Here is a 20,767-nt window from a genome sequence, read left to right on the forward strand (position 1 = left end):
AGTCACCTTTACGGAGCAGGACAGCTTGGCATCTAAACTCGTTGCATGCAAAGTTTCAAACTGGAGCTGTCATTTACAGAGAAGAAAGAGATCTGGGACACGCACATTCTGAGGGAAGGACCCAGTAAGTTCATTCATAAGAACTGAATCAGCTTGGAAAAGAGCAAATTTGGAAAAGAGCAAATGTCACATGTGTTAGTAGGTACTGCTGAAATTGTTTCCTGGGTCCAATCATTCCTCAAAAACATACAGAAAAACAAAAACAAAACCCAAGAGTCGTGTCATGAAAATCTTGGAGTATAGGTCACCCGTACAAGGCAGAAGAGTCAAACACAACTTAGCGACTAAATGAGAAAATGAGGCACAACTCCTCTGTAGATGGTTTATAAGAACTTGACAGAGAGGTCCTCAGGACTGACACAGCCTGCCTTGGTTCTGAGAAAAGGTCATCTTTCAGATGATCTAATAACCCCTTAAAATATGACCATGTACTCCCATGAGCCTAAACTCTGGCTTTTATAACACCACACTAGTTTGGATTTTACCTGACATTTCTAGATGATCCTTCTTGGATCCCACTGTAGTATACTTGTCCTTTGCCAGATTCGAAAATTTTCATCCGAGAACAGGTTTCTTCAAACCCACTCTCACTGGGCAGTTCAATTTAACTCTTTCAGGTATCATCTAAAAATCAACAACTTTCTTTTCTAGAAATCTCACAAGATACACACCAGACACACAACTCTCTCCTTAGATCTACTATCCGGAACATTTAACACACTTGTGTCTTGCAGACACAGCAAAGAGCTGACCTGATAATGTCTCTCCTAGTAAGTATTTCTGCTTCATGAATATTTATTTTTACAAGCAATATGTCAGACTGGTTTTGCCACTCTTTTTTTTTTTTTTTTTTTTTGCTTTAAAAGGTTTGCTTTAAAAGTTTTTTCTTCTTTTGAGTTATGTCTACTAACCTCTTTGCCATCTTCTGTCCCTCCTTCCCTTTAGATAATTACTATATTATATTCTTAAGCTCTTTGTCTCTTTTTCTTTCCTACTGGGTTGTCCAAAAAGTCTGTTAGAGTTTTTTTGGTAATATCTTAAAAAAAAAACCAGTATTTTTTTGGAACCCAGTATTTTCATTTCCAACCCAGTATTTTCATTTAATTTTATTTGCTTTGTTAAATTATCAGTTCGAGTCTCTTTTAAGTTCACTTAGGAGTTACTTTTTTTATAGATTTAAAATTGTACTCAATTTGTTCAAATGAAAAATAAAACAGGAACTCTTTATTATTATGAAGGATGAAGAAATTAACTTCTATTAATTGGAAAGTCTCACTGTAAACCCTTTTCACATAATTTTGCTGATTTTTATACATTGCTATTCTTCTTTGGAGATAAAACAAATAAATTTGTTACCATATAGCTATGGCCTATAATTAGTTTCAGTAAACATTTATTTTATAATTGTAACAGGTACTAACTGTGATATTAGTGCATTATCAAGATGAACCAACACATATGTAACTCAAGTTATTTAGGCTTTCAGAAAAAAATAAAGACCATGATAAGATCAAGATATGGCCAGCAACAATTTATAAAACAGAATTATTACATATACATAATTTTTATAAAAAGTATCTAGGTAAATATATTACATGAGTTTTTACTTCTGTAATAACTCACAGTAAGTATTTTTCTTAAATAAGAGCACACTATTGGAGCAAAAATTTCACTATTTTCTTATAAACTACTAACCAAGGCCATTAAGTAAACTCACATTTGAATCATTGTTCTTTGTGATTTACAGGTTCACTCAGAAAACAAAGAAAGAAAGAAAGACACTATGCAAACCTATACATGCATAGCTGTTACACAGCCAAGACACTTGAAGTATAAGGAATAAAATATCTTTTCTAGAAATCTGAATGTCTTGCTTAAATATATAATAATCCCTTATTAACCCCTATAAGCCACTCAAATAGGTGCTCAATTAAATCTGAATAAAACCCATACTCTAATACTTTATCTTCACAATTATTCAAAATACAGCATTCTTTTCAAAAGAATTCAAATAGAATTGAATTTTCAATTAGAACTGAATTTTCTATTGAATATTTTTTGAAATAGAATTCTTTTGAAATGTTTTGAAATATTTGAATATTTCAATATTTTTTAATTTTGAATTCAAATATATTGAATATATATATTTTATTCATTATATATTCAATATATATATTCATATTTGAATTTGTATTTTTTGAAATAGAATTCTTTTGAAATATTTGAAAATTTTGAATATTTCAAAGTAGTAAAGTGGGACACTTTTTGTCAACTCCAAAGAAAGTTAAGGGAACTCATTTTGATAAAACAGCAGGATATGTTGCAAACAGATGCACTGGTATCTATTAAAAAGGTTGATCAATTAAAGAAACAAAAAATTAACTCCACAGCAATAAAAGCCCCACTATGATTACTTTCTGAAGTCTTCATGTCTTTCTCTTGACCATTATAACAATGGCATTGGCTTTCTTGAGTTTTTATAAGGGACTTAATTAACTAGAAATTTGGGGGATTATTAAGTATAGACTTAAATGACTGTTAGATCCCTATGTTTAAAAATAGTTTATGCAACTTCTAAAGATACATGGTTCTCCTTTCTTTGTCCTGATTTCAGAAGTCCTGGCATGACCCTTATTTACAATTATTTAGTTGTTCAGAGTGCTCATTGTCCTTGTCAAAGATAACTGCACTATTGAGTATATATGCAAATAAACCAAAAACACTAATTCAAACAGACATACACACCCTAATGTTCACACCAGCATTGTTTACAAGAGCCAAGTCATTAAAACAACCCAAATGTCCATTAACAGATGAATAAAGAAGATGTTGTAAATATATACAGGGGAATAATACTCAGCCATAAAAAATGAAATTTTGCCATCTACAGCAACATGGATGGACTTAGAGGGTATTGTGCATGATGAAATAAGTCAGAGAAAGACAAACAGTGAATCACATCACTTTTATGTGGAATCTAAAATATATACAACAAACTCGTGAATGTAACAAGACAGAAACACTCATTAGATACAGAAAGCACATAGTGGTTGCCTGTGGCTTGGAGGGAAGTGGGGAGGGGATTAAAAGGTACAAACTGTCGGGTATAAAATAAGCTACATGGAAGGATACACTGCACAACACACAAAATATTGCCAATATTTTACAGTAACTATAAACGGAGTATAACCTTTAAAAACTGTGATTCACCACATTGTACACCTGTACCTTCCATAACACTGCACAGAAACTATACTTAAATTGAGATAACTGAACAAAAATTAAAATAACTCCGCAGTGTTGGACTGAAAACAAAACAACAAGAAACAGATCATTCACTGAATGTTAGATTTGGTTCTCTCTCTGCTCTAAGTGCCCACCCACGACGCACGGTAACGCTTTTTTAGGGCCAGGAGTGTTCTGAATTGATTGCAAGGCAGTATCATTCCATTTCACAGACATTGATAATTATCAAGACCATATGCAACCGTGAAAACAAAGGCTTGCAGATGAGTCGCAGGCCCTGAAGCTTTCAGGGTTACAGAAACTCACACTAGTGCATGAGTGTGAAAGCACACACAGACACAAACACTTGTGACCCTTGTCGGGTCACCAAAATATGACAGTAACAGCGTCTCCACTTTATATTCTGAAACACCAGGAGATGCCAGAATCCTCAAGGCAAAGAAACGCAATCCCAGAAAACAAACTAGATTCCTTGTTACCGCTAACCTTCAACAGTCACTTAATCCTACTGGAAGAACACAACAAACACACTTCCCAATTCATCTATGCCTGTCCCCGGTGCAGACAAGAGACCAGGCCCTCAGACACATATCCTGAAATACACTTCACCAAGAACGAAAGTGACAGCTCAGAGCCAACACGTGCAGTGGCTTTTCATGAAATTAAAAGATACACCTGAAGAATGGAAATAGAAGATTCAAGGGGCACAATTCTGGGTCAGGAACAATTGGAAGGTATGACCCTGGTATGACCTTTAAAGCGGATCAAGATCAACCTATACACATACTCAGATCCTCTTCATTTCTCTCTCCCCCTGACATCATCCGTGCTAACCAATCTCCAACATCACAGTCGTCAGTCTACAACTAGGCTTTCACGGCAAAACCAATTCAGAAACCCCTGTTAGGCTCCAACTCTCTTTAAGGCTATTGCCTCATTTTAATTCCTCATGAACCGAATCACCTTGAACCAAGATACATGGGTCATCTGCATACAGTGTGTATCACAGTGACCTTTGGCCTACTTACCCCAGCTGATCTTTCAGGGCCATAAAAATGCTCAGATGTCACAACTCCCCCATAGATGAGAAGTTTGGGTGTCAGAGGTCCACTGGCCGATTTGCTGCCTAGATGGGGAAGGAGGGAAACGTATGGATTAAGTAAAGCCCACACAGTCTTGGAGAAAATTCTTGAAAGTCCCTTGAACTGAAAGGAGCTCAAACCAGTACATCCTAAAGGAAATCAGTCCTGAATATTCATTGGAAGGACTGATGCTGAAGCTGAAACTCCAATACTTTGGTCACCTGGTGCAAAGAGCTGACTCATTGGAAAAGACCCTGATGCCGGAAAAGATTGAAGGCAGGAGGAGAAGGGGACGACAGAGGATGAGAAGGTTGGATGGCATCACCGACTCCATGGGCATGAGTTTGTGCAAGCTCTAGGAGTTGGTGATGAACAGAGAAGCTTGGCGTGCTGCAGTCCATGGGGTCACAAAGAATTGGACATAATTGAGCAATTTAACTGAAGACACAGCCTTGTAAAAGAAAAAAAATAAAAGATTGATAAAACAGAATGAAGGTTTGGGGTTTAATCTGGGTGGGAGTATAAGTACTTGAGAGGTAGATACCAAAATTTGGCAGCACCAGGATGAGTAAAACAAACAAGCTGCTTAAGAGTAGCTTTTCAAAACATAAGACAATTTAAAAAGAGAGAGAGAGAAATGATCCACTTTGGAACTCAATTATGTCAACTAATACTTATCTCAAATAAAATATTCAGATTATTGGAGGGGTGGAGTAGCTATTCGTACTCCTATTCCAAGCTATTCACGATGCTGGGAAAGATTGAAGGCAGGAGGAGAAGGGGACGACAGAGGATGAGATGGTTGGATGGCATCACGGACTCAATGGACATGAGCTTGAGCAAACTCCGGGAGTTGGTGATGGACAGGGAAGCCTGGCATGCTATAGTCCATGGGGTCACAAAGAGTCAGACACAACTGAGTGACTGAACTGAACCGAGAATGTGGTGGTATCTGGATAAAGGAGGTAGCCATGGATGAGGTGAGAAGAAGTTTGATTCTGGTTCTATTTTGATGGCAGACCTATCAGAAATGGCTGAGAATCGATGGTAAAGTATTTTTCCCCATTTTTATTTATTTTTTAAATTGAAGGATAATTGTTTTACAGAATTTTGTTGTTTTCTGTCAAACATCAACATGAATCAGCCATAGGTATTAAAATATTGTTTAAATGTGGGCAACCAGGGTGAATAGTTGGGCCAAGTCACATAATAGAGAAATTTAGGGGAAATCAGATTGGGTTTCCATGTATCTTGGTCAAGACGTTTATCTGATGGTCTTCCCAGGTGGGGAACTTAACTCAAGAAGTGGGTAAGACTCCATGATATCAATACAGGGGGCCTGGGTTCAATCCCTGGTCAGGGAAGTTCCACAGGCTCTGCAGGGTGGCAAAAAAAAAAATGTGTATTTGATACACTTTAAAGTTGCATCCTTTAAAGTGTCATAAAGAACTATAAACCTCATAAAGGACTGTTTTAAAGAAAAGGACAGGAATTGAGGGATGAAGGAAAAAGGGAGATATAGTGGAGGGAATGGCTGAATTACATCTTCGACGAATACTCTTGCTTCTTCCATTCTGACTCACCTAGAATCTTAGATCATCTAGGAGGATCCTATGGTAATGTTATTCTAAACATGTGCGCTGAGTCACTCAGTCTCTTCTGACTGTTGCAACACTACAGACTGTTGTACACTACAGCCCACAAGGCTGCTCGGTCAAGAATCTATGTGATTTTCCAGGCAAGAATACTGGAGTGGGTTCCTCCTCCAGGGGATCTTCCCAACTCAGGGACTGAATCATCTCCTGCATTGCAGGCAGATTCTTTACTGTCTGAGCCACAAGGGAAGCGCAACACAGGTGGCAGTAACTTCTCAGCCTCACAGAAAATGGGAGACATGTGCTGTTCCTGGTACAGCTTTGCCAAGATATCACCACCATCCAGCTTCATTTAACAACCTGGTCTTTTGGCTTCAGGTTCATCCCTCATCCACTTTTAGATGCAGTTTTCTTTTTCCCTCATCTTTATTATAGGTTTCAGAAAGGACTGTCTGGTAACTGGTAAGTTTGCTTCTCTATCTCTTGCTATAAATTTTGGTGTTTTAAATACATGCAAATGGAAGTTAACAGCCTTCTGGGGAATGTATGTGATTTTTACTTCATGTTTCCTTAACTCAGGTAGATTCCTGGGAAAACCCCCTAGAAAAGGAAGTGGCAACCCACTCCAGTATTCTTGCCTGGAGAATTCCATGGACAGAGGAGCCTGGCAGGGTACAGTCTATGGGGTCACAAAGAGTTGGATACGATTGTGCAATTAACACTTTACTTTTTACTAACTCAGGTAGAGAAGAATAAAGAAGAATTTAATTCCAGTTAAATCCTAAAGTTCATCAGTTACTACACACAGCCACAGGAAATTAAAATTTCCCCTCCCTTTCTCTCTGGAAATATCAAGATTTAATGAGTTATCCTCTACCTCAAGCATTTTTACTATCACATTTACTACCTGTGCTGCCGGTCATCCTCACCCGGAGCAGAAATCATGTTTCACTACTGGCCTTCCTAAGAACATTTTCCCGGAACTTGTAATATCAGTGGTTTTACTATGAAATATGACCAAATGAAACTTTACTGCTCTGTGATGACAGCGACCTTAAAGATAATAAGAGGATAAAAGTCGCAACTCAACTCCAATGGAAGATCCACCCAAGCTTGAAGTTTCACAGCCTGTGGCCTAAATTATTCTCAGGGTCTGTCCTGTGGGAACACTAAACTCCCTTTTGGGCTTCCCTGGCGGCTCAGATAGCAAAGAATCTGCCTGGAATTCAGGACACCCGGGTTCGATCCCTGCATCGGAAAGATCCCCTGGAGAAGGGAATGACAACCCACTCCGGTATTCTTGCCTGAAGAATCCCATGGACAGAGGAGCCTGGTGGGTTATAGCCCATGGGGTCACAACGAGTCAGATATGACTAAGCGACTAAACAACAAAAACTTCCTTTCACCTCCCAAGATAAGAAAGTTTCTATGAAAAACTGCAGTGCTAGGATTGGGTCTTTCTCCAGGAACCCGCAGGTGATGCTCCTAAACCCACCACTCTGAGCTCCTCCCAGCATGGACCACACCCTGTGCAGAGCAGAACAGGCAACCCAAAGACAGAGGAGCCTGGTAGGCTACCGTTTACGGGGTCACAAAGAGTTGGAGGGGAATGTAGCGACTAAACAACAAAAACAAACTCCCTTTCACCTCCCAGGATAAGAAAGATGCCATGAATAACTGCAGTGCTAGGATTGGGGCTTTCTCCAAGAACCCTCAGGTGATGCTCACAAACGCATCACTCTGAGCTCCTCCTGGCATGGACCACACCTTCTGCAGACCAGAACTTGCACAACAAACTGTCACCGGGATCAGGGTCGAGGAAAATTTACGAGACTGCTGTCAATCACTGAGAACCTACGAGGCACCAGAAACTACGCAAAACATGGGAGAAATTCCACTGAAGTTTGGGGGGTGGGGGAGAGGGAGGGGCAGGGAGAAGGTAACTACCCACAACGCTCCTGGGGAGACCAGGTGCGCCGCCCTCCCGGGGATGAACTTCCCACACCTGGCGGGCTGCCTGGGAGGGAGGCTGTGGCCTCGAACGTTGGCTGAGGTGGAACTGGGGGTCCCGGCCCCCAGGCTCCTGGAAAGTTCTAAGCTTGAGGCCCCGGTTTCCACAGAGGGCTGCCCTGTTTGGGCCTCCACACAGACCCTGGCCCTCAGACTTTATTTTCTTGGACTCCAGAATCACTGCAGAGGGTGACTACAGCCAGGAAATTAGAAGACACTTGCTTCTTGGGAGAAAAGCTATGACCAACGTAGACAGCATATTAAAAAGCAGAGACGTTACTTTGCCAATAAAGGTCCATCTAATCAAAGCTACAGGTACGGGTGTGAGAGTTGGACTATAAAGAAAGCTGAGCGCAGAAGAATTGATGCTTTTGAACTGTGGTGTTGGAGAAGACTCTTGAGAGTCCCTTGGACTGCAAGGAGATCCAACCAGTCCATCCTAAAGCAATTGGAAGGACTGACGCTGAAGCTGAAACTCCAATACTTTGGCCACCTGAGGCAAAGAGCTGACTCATTGGAAAAGACCCTGATGCTGGGAAAGATTGAAGGCGAGAGGAGAAGGGGACGATTAGAGGATGAGATGGTTGGATGGCATCACCGACTCAATAGACATAGGTTTGGATGGACTCCAGGAGTTGGTGATGGACAGGGAGGCCTGGCATGCTGCAGTCCATGGGGTCGCAAGGAGTTGGACATGACTGAGCAACTGAAATGAACTGATAACCCAGGCATTGTATTCTTACATAGATAAAACTGTAGATGTACAATTAAAAGACATTTGCTCCTTGGAAGGAAAGCTATGACAAAGCTAGGCAATGTATTTAAAAGTAGAGACATTACTTTGCTGATAACGCTCCGTATAGTCAAAGCTATGGTTTGTTCAGTAGTCATGTACAGATGTGAGTGACTCGGACCATAAAGAAGGCTGAGCGCTGAAGAGTCGGAGCTTTTAAACTGGTGCTGGAGGAGATTCTTGAGAGTACCCTGGACAGCAAAGAGATCAATTCAGTCAATCCTAAAGGAAATCAACCGTGAATGTCCATTGGAAGGACTGGTGCTAAAGCTGAAGCTCCAATGCTTGGGCCACGTATGTGAAGAGCTGACTTATTTGAAAAGATTTCCTAATGCTGGGAAAGATTGCAGGCAGGAGGAGGGGACAACAGAGGATGAGATGGTTAGACAGTATCACCGACCTACTGGACATGAATTTGAGCCAACTCCAGGAGATAGTGGAGGAGAGGGGAACCTGGCATGCTAGAGTCCATGGGGTTGCAAAGAGTTGGACATAACTTACCAACTTAACAAAAATAGCATGCAGGTATCTGTAAATATTCCTATAGGTTAGAATTTTAACTTGTCTCGTTTTACATGTAAATGTAAGCAATGTTGTATATGCAAACATGTTTTACATGTTTGTGTGTACACACAAACTTATGGACAGGAGTGAAATTGCACACATATTCTTCATAAAGAGACATATCCTTTCAATAAAAATTACCTCCAGCCTATCCAATGAAGAAATGATATCTTACAGAAATACTATCTGAGTTCCGTGTCAGTTAATTAGATTTGACCTATAATAACACAATGGTCTTCCCTGGTGGCTCAGATGGTAAAAAATCTGCCTGCCATGCAGGAGACCCGTGTTCGATCCCTGGGTGGGGAAGATCCCCTGGAGGAGGACATGGCAACCCACTCCAGGACTCTTGCCTGGAGTATCCCGTGGATAGAGGAGCCTGGCGGGCTGCAGTCCATGGGGGTCGCAGAGAGTCAGACACGACTGAGCGACTAACAGACACACACAGTAACGCAGTAGTGATGACAACTAACAAAGTCAAATGCATCGTCTCCCAGAGCTTCAATGGGGAAAAAAATAAGAGTGGGAAAGACAAAATAATTATAACTTAATATACAGTGCACACAAATTTAGATCCAGCAGCAGTTAAAAGGGAAAAAAATTAGAAATAAATGAATAACTGTAAGTAAAGGTTAAGAGTAATTTAAACAAGTGGAGAACAGCATACCCATTTTGTAAATTGCATCATTTAATAATATCATTGTATTATAATTGCATACATGCAGCCTCCGATCCCAGAAGGATACACACCAGAGACAGGCGATGAAAATGTGACCTTTCCAAAATTATATTTTCTTTCATCATTAAAACATTAATAAAGCTACTTGAAGATGGCGGCCCTCATTTGAACTAGACCGCATTAGACATTCATTAAACATTGGAGGAATATGTAAATAGATTAAGTAAAACCCACATTATAATTGCAAAGATAATGACTCTAGTGTTCTAACCGTCACTTCTAAAACACACTCACGGCCATTCGCCCCTAAAAGAGATTAAAGGTTCCGTTATCCAGTCAGCCATGACTGTACTCAAGGTAATAGAAAATGACTTCCTTCTATTTAGTAACATTTTTGCTATTTGGTTTGAAGGGGTTTTGGGTTTTCTTTATAGCACTCACCTTAGCAAGAAGTCATTATGTAAATATCTCTGCATTATGGCTGTGGTCCTTCCAACACCCTTATTATAAACAGAAATGACCAATTAAGAAAACCGAAGGTTTAAAACATTTTACCAACTCCAAGATGACTATTCAGGGACTAGTGGACCTGAGCAGAAAAGGTGATTAAGTTAAAACTAACTATATACTTTGAGAAGTCACTTATAACACAAGCTTTCTCTGCAGAAATTAACAGCACAGCACACATTTGTGAAAATTTGTGGATTAAATCACCTGATACCCACCCCACATTGTTTGGGGTCATTTTTTAGTATTTCCACAAAGGAAAATAAATTCAAAAAGAGAGAGAGAAGCCATTATTTAAAAAATAAAGTCTAGAGTACAACCTTAATTAAGAGTTAGTGAGTATTGCTATTGTTTCTATTTATTTCACTTTGCTCCCACTGTCTCAAAGTCATCCAAATATGCAAAATATGGGGCTTCTCAGGTGGCATTAGTGGTAAAGAACCTGCCTCAAAGGCAGGACACACAGGAGGTGCCGGTTTGATCCCTGGGTGGGGAAGATCTCCTGGAGGGGGGAAAGGCAACCCACTCCAGTGTTCTTGCCTGGAGAGTCCCATGGACAGAGGAGCCTGGCAGGCTACAGTCCATAGGGTTGCAAAGAGCTGGACGTGCCTGAGGAACCCAGTATTCATGCATGTAAATTATGATTGGTTTCTCATAGCTTCTCAATTTTAATGCAAGAAAAAAAAAAGTGTTTTCTTTCACTCAAGTTTCCAAGACAGTAAATAATACCAGTAAGTAAATAACTGAAACATGCCAACCTAATCTGAATCATGTCTTGCCTTCAAAGCGTTCTCTTACAAAAGTGAAAACGAAATTAGCTCAGACTCTGCGACCCCATGTCCATGGAATTCTCCAGGCCAGAATACTGCAGTGGGTTGCCTTTCTGTTCTCCTGGGCATCTTCCCAACCCAGGGATCGAACCCAGGTTTCCCGCATTGCGGGCGGATTCTTTACCAGCTGATCCACCAGGAAAGCCCAAGAATACTGGATTGGGTAGCCCATCCCTTCTCCAGTGGATCTTCCCGACCCAGGAATCAAACCAGGGTCTCCTGCACTGCAGGCGGATTCCTTACCAACTGAACTCTCAGGGAAGCCCTTTCTTATCAAAATGTCCAACATTTCTTTTATTTCTGCTGCAACGATGCCCTGAAAGACATAACACGGGAGAGATATATGCACATGAAGTACACCCTCAACATGTTTGCAAGAGTGGAGAGGATACTATTTCTCTCCAGTGATTTGTAAAATTTTATTTTATTGGTACTTTATTGGAGTATAATTGCGTTCCAATGTTGTGTTGGTTTCTGTTGTGCGACTTCGGGAATCAGCTATGGGTATACACATATCCCCTCCCTCTTGAGCCCCCCTCCCACCCCACGCCACCATCTACGTAGTGAGTTTATTCCATCCCTTCAGTCAAGGAAGAGTGTGGAGCCATCTCTGATGTTTGAGCTGTACAGTGACTTGAGGTAATTTCACAAAAAAGAGTCATCTGCAGGAGAAAAACTGGCTTGCTTTCTTCCGTCATCATCGTTGCTCTACTTGGTCTTCCTTCTGTTTCCAGGTGCCCACCTCAGAGATATTTAACCCATCCTCAGAGCTTCTACACACGTTATCATACACATGTGCGTGCGTGCTAAGTCACTTCAGTCGTGTCTGACTCTTTGCAGACCCCATGAACTGTAGCCCACCAGGCTCCTCTGTCCGTGGGATTCTCCAGGCAAGAATACTGGAGTGGGTTGCCATGCCCTTCTCCAGGGGATCTTCTCAACATAGGGATCAAACCCGCATCTCATGCCTTGGCAGGTGGAAATTCTTTACCACTGAACCACTAGGGAAGCCCATTTGGTTAAGTTACTCCCTTTCTCTTCTCCACTAATTATTGCTAGCTAGGTAGTTAGTTCAGTTGCTCAGTCGTGTACGACTCTTTGCAACCCCACGAATTATTGTTAATAGTCAATAATAACTGGAAAAATGCTGAAGAAATTTAGTATGGTGGTTCCTCATTATCCTGCTATAACTGGTAGCAATTAAAGACCACTCAAACTGCACCCTCCAAGTTCAGTGTTTAAAAATTAGGAATTACCATGCAGAAATTAAAAGTAGACTTTTGGTTATTGGGAGAAATGAGTGAGGAGTAAATTAGAAGATTGGGACTCACATATATGTTGCTGTTATGTGTCATTCAGTCACTAAGTCCTGGCCGACACTTTGCGACCCCATGAACTGCAGCACACCAGGCCTCCCTGTCCATCACCAACTCCCAGAGTTTACTCAAACTCATGTCCATCGAGTCGGTGATGCCATTCAACCATCTCATCCTCTGTCATCCCCTTCTCCTCCTGCTTTCAATCTTTCCCAGCATCAGGCTCTTTTCCATTGAGTCAACTCTTCACTTCATGTGGCCAAAGTATTGGAGCTTCAGCTTCAGTATTATTTTTAGCTTCCTAAAATTATACTTTTTTGGCAAGGCTTGAGATTGATTCATAATATGATTATCAATGTTTAGACTCCTGTCAGTCCTGCAGAAGCCACTGGAGAAAAACAGCTAGACGGATGGTTTAGTAGAGCTGATGTTATTAAGAAATAGGATTAATTTCAGTAGGAAGAAAATTTCTAAACAGCCAGTGCACTGGGGAATTATCACACAAGATGAGAAATCTCTCATAACAGGAAAAAGTCTATTTGCATTCAAATTCCCAATAACACTATATACAAATAATTATAATTCCAAATCAAAGTCCAAATGACAAACATATTTGAAAACCAGTTTTGGTAGACTTATTAGTTCAAATTCCAAGTAAAACTGGGATATGTATTTCAGATTTAAAATTTCAAAATCTGAATAACCCAGTGATGAAGAACTAATATACTTACTCTGATTCTAAACAACATCAATGTACTTACTGCATCAAATTAAAATGCTAATTAAGTATTCCTAATAATTCTAGGTGGCTCTAGTGGTAAAGAATCCAGCTGTCAAGGCAGGAGATGTAAGAGACGGGGTTCCATCCCTGGGCTGGGAAGATCCCCTGGAGAAGGGAATAGCAACCCAGTGCAGTAATCTTGCCTGGAGAGTCCTATGGACAGAGAAGCCTGGCGGGCTACAGTCCAAGGGGTCGCAAAGAGTTGGACATGACTGAAGCTACTTAGCATGCATGCAATAATTCTAGTGTGTTTATTTCAATTTCCAAATCAAATTTCAAACCTGAAATAACACTAAGAATAAATATGGGAACAGTTAATATTTTCAATTCCAGATAGCACTAGCATACTTATTAACTTAGAGTGACTCTAATTTCTATTTCTATCTTAATCTATCCGTAACAAATACTAATGCACTTATTAGCGTAAACTGCAAATAAGATTTCGAGTCTTATTAATTCAAGTTCCAACTCAAGTTCTGAAATATAAGCTGCATTGGTGCCCAGCACTGCCACAACTATGAGTTCCAATTTCAAATAATAGTGGTGTAATTATTACTTCTTATTTCAATTAAAATCCAGAATTTAATATCTCATAACATATACTGTGGCACTTATTAGCTCAGATTCAAAATAACACTGATAAATGACTATGTTACATTTCATTTCTATTTTCAGCAGTTCAGTATCTCCTCTAACCATCACCGGTACACATAATCATTTCCGATAACAAGTAACAGGGCGTTCTAGCTGTTCATTCCCGACTTCAAGGAACAGACGCTGACATAATTAAACCCCACTCTGGGAAAGTTGACTTCTCAGACTTCCCAGGTGGTCCAGTGGTTGAGAAGCCGCCTGCTCGTGTGGGTGACGCGGGTTCAATCCCTGGTCCGGGAAGATCCCACGTGCCACAGAGCAACGGAGCTCGTGCACGACTACGGAAACCAGCGTGTCACCGCTCCTGAAGCCTGTGTGCCTAGAGCCCATGCTCCACAACCAGAGAAGCCAGCACAATAAGTCTGCTCGCCACATCTAGAGAGCAGCCTGCCCTCTCTGCAACCAGAGAAAGCCCATGTGCAGTCACAAAGACCCAGCACGGTCAAAAAATAAATAAATATATATTTTTTTAAGTTTACTTCCAAGTTCAAATTCCAAATGAGATCAGTTTGCCTATAAATTCATCTCTCAGTTCCCATTCTAAATAAAACTGACAACAAGCACTTATCACTTGACCTTTCAGGTAACACTGATGTATTTTTTCCATCCCTTTGCTCCTATGCAGGTAATTTCCATGACAACCCGGGGTTCACTTTTAGCAGACATGCCACTTCGATTCCAAAGTGTAAATAAATCTGACCACAAGCATATGTGCACTGATAAGGTTGAAATTCCAATTAAAACTGGGGTGTGCTAATTAATTAACTTGCCAATTGGTGTGCAAGCCTGCTAAGCTGCTTCGATTGGGTCCAACTATCTGCAACCCTATGGATGGTAGCCCACCAGGCAACCTCCATGTTACCATTCCCTTCTCCAGGGGATCTTCCCAACTCAGGGACTGAACCTAGATCTCCTGCATCACAGGCAGATTCTTTATCGTGACCCACCAGGGTAGCCCATGTTTTGATAAACACTTTTGAGTTACTGTCATCCTGCCAAACTATTTTAACTTGCTCAACCAAGTGATCACTGAAACCTCACATTATATCCTTTAGGTGGCTCAGCTGGTAAAGAATCCACCTGCAGTGTAGGAGACCCCGGTTCGATCCCTGGGTCGGGGAGATCCCCTGGAGAAGGGATAGGCTACCCACTCCAGTATTCTTGGGCTGCCCTCGTGGCTCAGCTGATAAAGAATCTGCCTGCAATGCAGGAGACTGAGTTTAATCCCTGGGTTGGAAAGATTCCCTGGAGAAGGGATAGGCTACCCACTGCAGTATTCTGACCTGGAGAATTCCATGGACTGTATAGTTCATGGGGTCACAAAGAGTCAGACACGACTGAGTGACTTTCAAATCAAGGAAAAAGGTCTAAGAGCTCTGTGGAGATACAGTAGATCTTCAGAACATAAGAGACTTTTTTTTTAATGTTTATTTTTATTTATTTATTTGGCTGCGCCAAGTCTTAGTTGTGGCAAGTGGATCTTTACTTGCAGCATATGGGATCTAGTTCTCTGACTAGGGATCGAACCTGGGACCCCTGCATCGGGAGCTCAGTCAGCCACCGGACCACCAGGGAAGTGCTTTAGACTGCATGCATAACCAAAAACTTGTACATCCTGGACTAACATCTTCCCAACCCACTCTTCTCCCAGCCCCTGTGAACCATTTATGCTACCCTCTGCTTCTTTGAGATTGAGTATTCCAGATTGCTTATACAAATGGTATCATGCAGTATTTGTCCTTCTTTGACTGGCCTATTTCAGCAAGTTGCTAAGACAGTAGATCCTGACTGTTCTTATCACAAAACAACAATGATGATATAATGCTAATAGTGGGAAGAAATTTTGCAAGTCAAGTGATGGAAATATTCATGGCATAGCTTGTGATTTCACAGGTATATATTATACTTCTCTCCCAGCTCATCAAGTTGTTATATATTGAATGCACACAGTTTTTTTGTATGTCAATCACACATGTATAAAATGGTTCAAAAAGATGCTAAAGAAACTTCAAAGTGTTGAACAGGTACGCTTCAACCAAACAGAAACCTCTCAACTATCTCTAATATTTCACATTCATTGCTTAATTCTTTTAAGTTTTCTCTTATGGGGCTTCCCAGATGGTGCCGGTGATAAAAAGAACCCACCTGCTGATGCAGTAGACGTAAGGGTTGCAGGTTCTATCCCTCGGGCAGGAAGATGTCCTGGAGGAGGAAATGGCAACCAAAGTGTTCAACAAGTACGCGTCAATCAAGCAAAAACCTCTCAACTCGTTCTAATATTTCAACTTCACTCCCTCATCGTTTGTTTTCTTATATAGACCAAAAAAAAAAGATATTGATAAAAACATACTGGGTTGCAACTAGAGATTATCATACTAAGTGAAGTCAGAAATACCACTTACATGTGGCATCGAAGAGATGATGCAGATGAACCTATCCAGGGGAAGAGAAAGAAAATCAGAGACACACAGAATAGTTGTTGTCGAGGGGAAGGGTGGAGAGAAAGGCAAGGACTTGGGAGTCTGCGATTACCAGTTGTAGTCTATTGCGTATAGGATGGATAAACAACAAGGTCCTACTATACAGCTCAGGGAACTCTGTTCAATATCCTGTGATAAATGATCATGGAAAAAAATATAAGAAAGAAGGTATGTATGTATCACGGAATCACTTTACTATATAGCAGTAATTAACATAAGGCTACAAGTCAACTACACTTTAATAAAAAATAGATTAAAAAAAACATGCTGTATATATAAAGAAAAAACCACTAAAATATGAGATAGTAATGTTTTTTCATTCTGTGCAGGTGCTCTGCATGCATGCAAAAATAAATACCTGCAGGCTTACTCATTTTATTTTTTTGGCTTATTCCTATTGAGATACTCTATATCAAGAAAAGTTTACTCAAATATAACAACTGTGAGATTGGAATATTTCTATATAGAGTCAAAAATTCAATCTAATTCAAAAGACAGGGAGATTTCTTCCAGGTAAGGTCCTGAGTTAGTCTCTTGGGCAGTTTGGGACTAAAACTTAAATTTAAAAAATTTTTTAAATTTTTAAAAATACAGAATCTATGTTTAGAACTTCTCTGGGAGACCAGAAAATTGAGCAAAAAAAGTTTAAAATCATACCCATGGCTGATTCATGTCAATGTATGGCAAAAACCACTATAATATTGTAATTAGCCTCCAATTAAAATTAAAATAAATTAATTAATTTTAAAAAGCTAAAAAAAAAACCAAATAAAATCAAATCACTGTAAATGAAATTATGTATCATATTAGAGAAATTTGAACGTCTTATTCGAAAGTTAATCATGGGTACTTATAAAGAACAGAATAATCTAGGGGACAATTCTATTTACATGTATTTCTAATCTGTTTTCAATGTTCCCAGCTGCATCCCTTTAATTTTCCTGTAATAATACACCCTCATACTGTAGTAATTACTTTGAGTTAATTTCCTTTCATTTATAAGCAAATGAAGCTAATTTAAAATTAAAATTCGAACGATAAGCTTTTCACTTGATTTAAATTAATAAAAATAATTGACCTGAAGGTTTATGAAATTATTCTACCTGGAGCATTTGTTACTGAGGATCCACGCAGACGAAATTTTCCTAAGGTCTAGGAGAGGAGTTGCAAGCAGATTCAGTCTGATTGACATCCAGAAAAAGATGCCTGTGTAGTCCACTTTTCCCCTTTTCTCCTTCTTTCAGCGAGCTGCTGGCTGGGTTATCATAGTCTAAGGGAATCTGGCCACTGAGCAATGCTTAGGAATCAGCGTGCACGTTCAGTTGCTCAGTCGTGTCCGACTCTGTGACCCCACGGACTCTAGCCTACCAAGCACCTCTGTCCGTGGGATTCTCCAGGCAAGAATACTGGAGTGGGTTGCCATGCCCTCCTCCAGGGGGTCTTCCCAGTCCAGGGATCAAACCCATGTCTCTTGTGTCTCCTGCATTGGCAGGCGGATTCTTTACCAACTGCACCACGTAGGAGTCAGCAAAACCTTTATAAAGGTTTTCTTTTGTGTGTGTGTGTGTGTGGCCGGTCGGTATGTAATTTAGGTCAAAACTCAGCTCTTATGTAAACCCTCTAAGGACAGAAGAACGGTGAGAATACAGCCATGAATTATGTGCTTACTAAAATGGATAACACGAGCGGCGCTGTGATGGATGCTCCCTTGCCAATTTCTATTTCCAGTGTTCCCTTCCTTTTCTAAGAAGAAGAATAAAACATGTCACCCGACTTCACTAATTGGTATCATTGCTTCCAGCACTATGATTCATGTCTGTTTTTCAAAAACTAAGGAGTGGAGCTGGACTTGGTATTAAATTGTCAAAGAATTGCCCACAGAAGCTTTGCGGTTCTTGCGGTTGTGAAGGCAGCACGCTTTATTCAATCTCCATTCACACAAATCATTTCACGCCCTGCCTATATTTTGACTCAATTTCCTTGCAACAACAAGAATAAGAAGGTAAAAATAAACACAGCGTCTTTCACATGCTTGAAAAGTGTTGTCTTGCCTTGGGAAGGAGACAAAAAATGATGAATTCCTCATGCTGAAAAATGTGTGACCCTTGGGTGAAGCTTAGCAATATAGTGAATATGAGTAAGCCATTTGTTTGGGGGGGGGGGGCTGGATAACAGCTAGTTTTTGTTCAATAGGGCTTCTCTGATAGCTCAGTTGCTAAAGAATCCACCTGCAATGCGGGATACCGGGGTTCAATCCCTGGGTTGGGAAGATGCCCTGGAGAAGGGAAAGGCTACCCACGCCAGGATTCTTGGGCTTCCCTGGTAGCTCAGCTGGTAAAGATCCTCCTGCAATGTGGGAGACCTGGGTTCCATCCCTGGGTTGGGAAGATCCCCTGGAGAGGGGAAAGGCCACCCACGCCAGGATTCTGGCCTGGAGAATTCCATGGACTCTACAGTCCATGGGGTTGCAAAGAGTCGGACACGACTGAGTGACTTTCACTTTCACTGTCCCTGAGCAATGGACATGAACTTGAGCAAACTCTGGGAGATAGTGAAGGACAGAGAAGCCTGGTGTGCTGCAGTCCATGGGGTCACGATGAGCGTGACACCCATCACCAACTGAACAAAGCAAACTCCAAAAGGACTGGGTTCCTTATGAGATGAGGAGGTCAGCACACAGACACACACAAGGAAAACCACATGGGGACGCAGGGAGCAGAGGCCGTGGCCACGCCCGGGTGAGAGGCCTCAGGAGGAACCAGCCCTGCCCGCACCTGGATGTCAGAGTTCCAGCCTCCAGGACTAGAAGGGGATAAACGTCTGCTGCCTATGGCCCCCAGTCTATGGCCCTTTGTGACATCAGCTCTAGACGCTACTAACAAGGGTTATCACCCACCGCAAACACTGGACATCCATTAAGTTTCTGTTTCCACCCGCATCGAGGTAGTGATGAATCCAGGATACGAAGAAAATCAAAACTGGAAAGCTCTACATAGACGCAGAGAGGCGGAAAGCTGTCAGGATGATAAAGACGTAATGTTGGCGAGCTACCACACAGTCAGTGTGTATTAGACCCTGTTGCTTATTGAGACAGAGAATGAATAAAAGGAAGAGATGAAACAGATGCAGTTGCCAACGCAATAGCTGTATTCCGCGGGCCAGGTGTCTGCGTTTGGTTCATTTGTTTCTCGGGAGAGATGAAAGAGCTTGCATTTGAATGGCAGTTGCAACTGAAGTCTCCACCAGATGAATTTCAGTCTCGATCCCTGTCACTCTGCACAAGCACCTGGATTCTGCAGAGGACAGACATGACAACAAGCAAAAAGGACCACCGCCTGCGGCTGGAAAACGGGCTGCCTCTCAAAACACCCATTATCATCTTCTTTTTTCGTTTCCTTTCCTGAAAGAAAGACCCGAAAGCTGTAACTGCTACATAGTTTCCTGAACAATCCTCTATGCAATCCTTTAAGTTCTTCCAAATAAATGCACTTGCCTGAGAGATAAAGCCAAAGCTGATGCAGGTGATAAGAGAGGCAGGCGTGAGGTGTCAATGGTACTCATAGAGATGATAGCTGAAGTGGCATGGTTTGAATCAACTAGTTTTTAAAAAAAGATTTATTTGGCTGCACCCGGTCATAGCTGAGGCTTGTGGGAGTTAAGTGAAGAACTAAAGAGCCTCTTAATGAAAGTGAAAGAGGAGAGTAAAAATGTTGGCTTTTAAGCCAACATTCAGAAAGCAAAGATCATGGCGTCCAGTCCCATCACTTCATGGCAGATAGATGAAGAAACAGCGGAAACAGTGGCAGGCTTTATTTTGGGGGGCTCCAAAATCACTGCAGATGGTGACTGCAGCCATGAAATAAAAAGACGTTTACTCCCTGGAAGTAAAGTTATGACCAACCTAGACAGCATATTAAACAGCAGAGACACTACTTTGCTAGCAAAGTTCTGTCTAGTCAAGGCTATGGTTTTTCCAGTAGTCATGTATGGATATGACAGTTGGACTATAAAGAAAGCTGAGCGCCGAAGAATTGATGCTTTTGAACTGTGATGCTGGAGAAGACTCTTGAGAGTCCCTTGGACTGCAAGGAGGTCCAACCAGTCCATCCTAAAGGAAATCAGTCATGGGTGTTCATTGGAAGGACTGATGTTGAAGCTGAAACTCCAATG

This window comes from Muntiacus reevesi, chromosome X (assembly GCF_963930625.1).
Source record: "Muntiacus reevesi chromosome X, mMunRee1.1, whole genome shotgun sequence".
In the NCBI taxonomy this organism is placed as follows: Eukaryota; Metazoa; Chordata; class Mammalia; order Artiodactyla; family Cervidae; genus Muntiacus; species Muntiacus reevesi.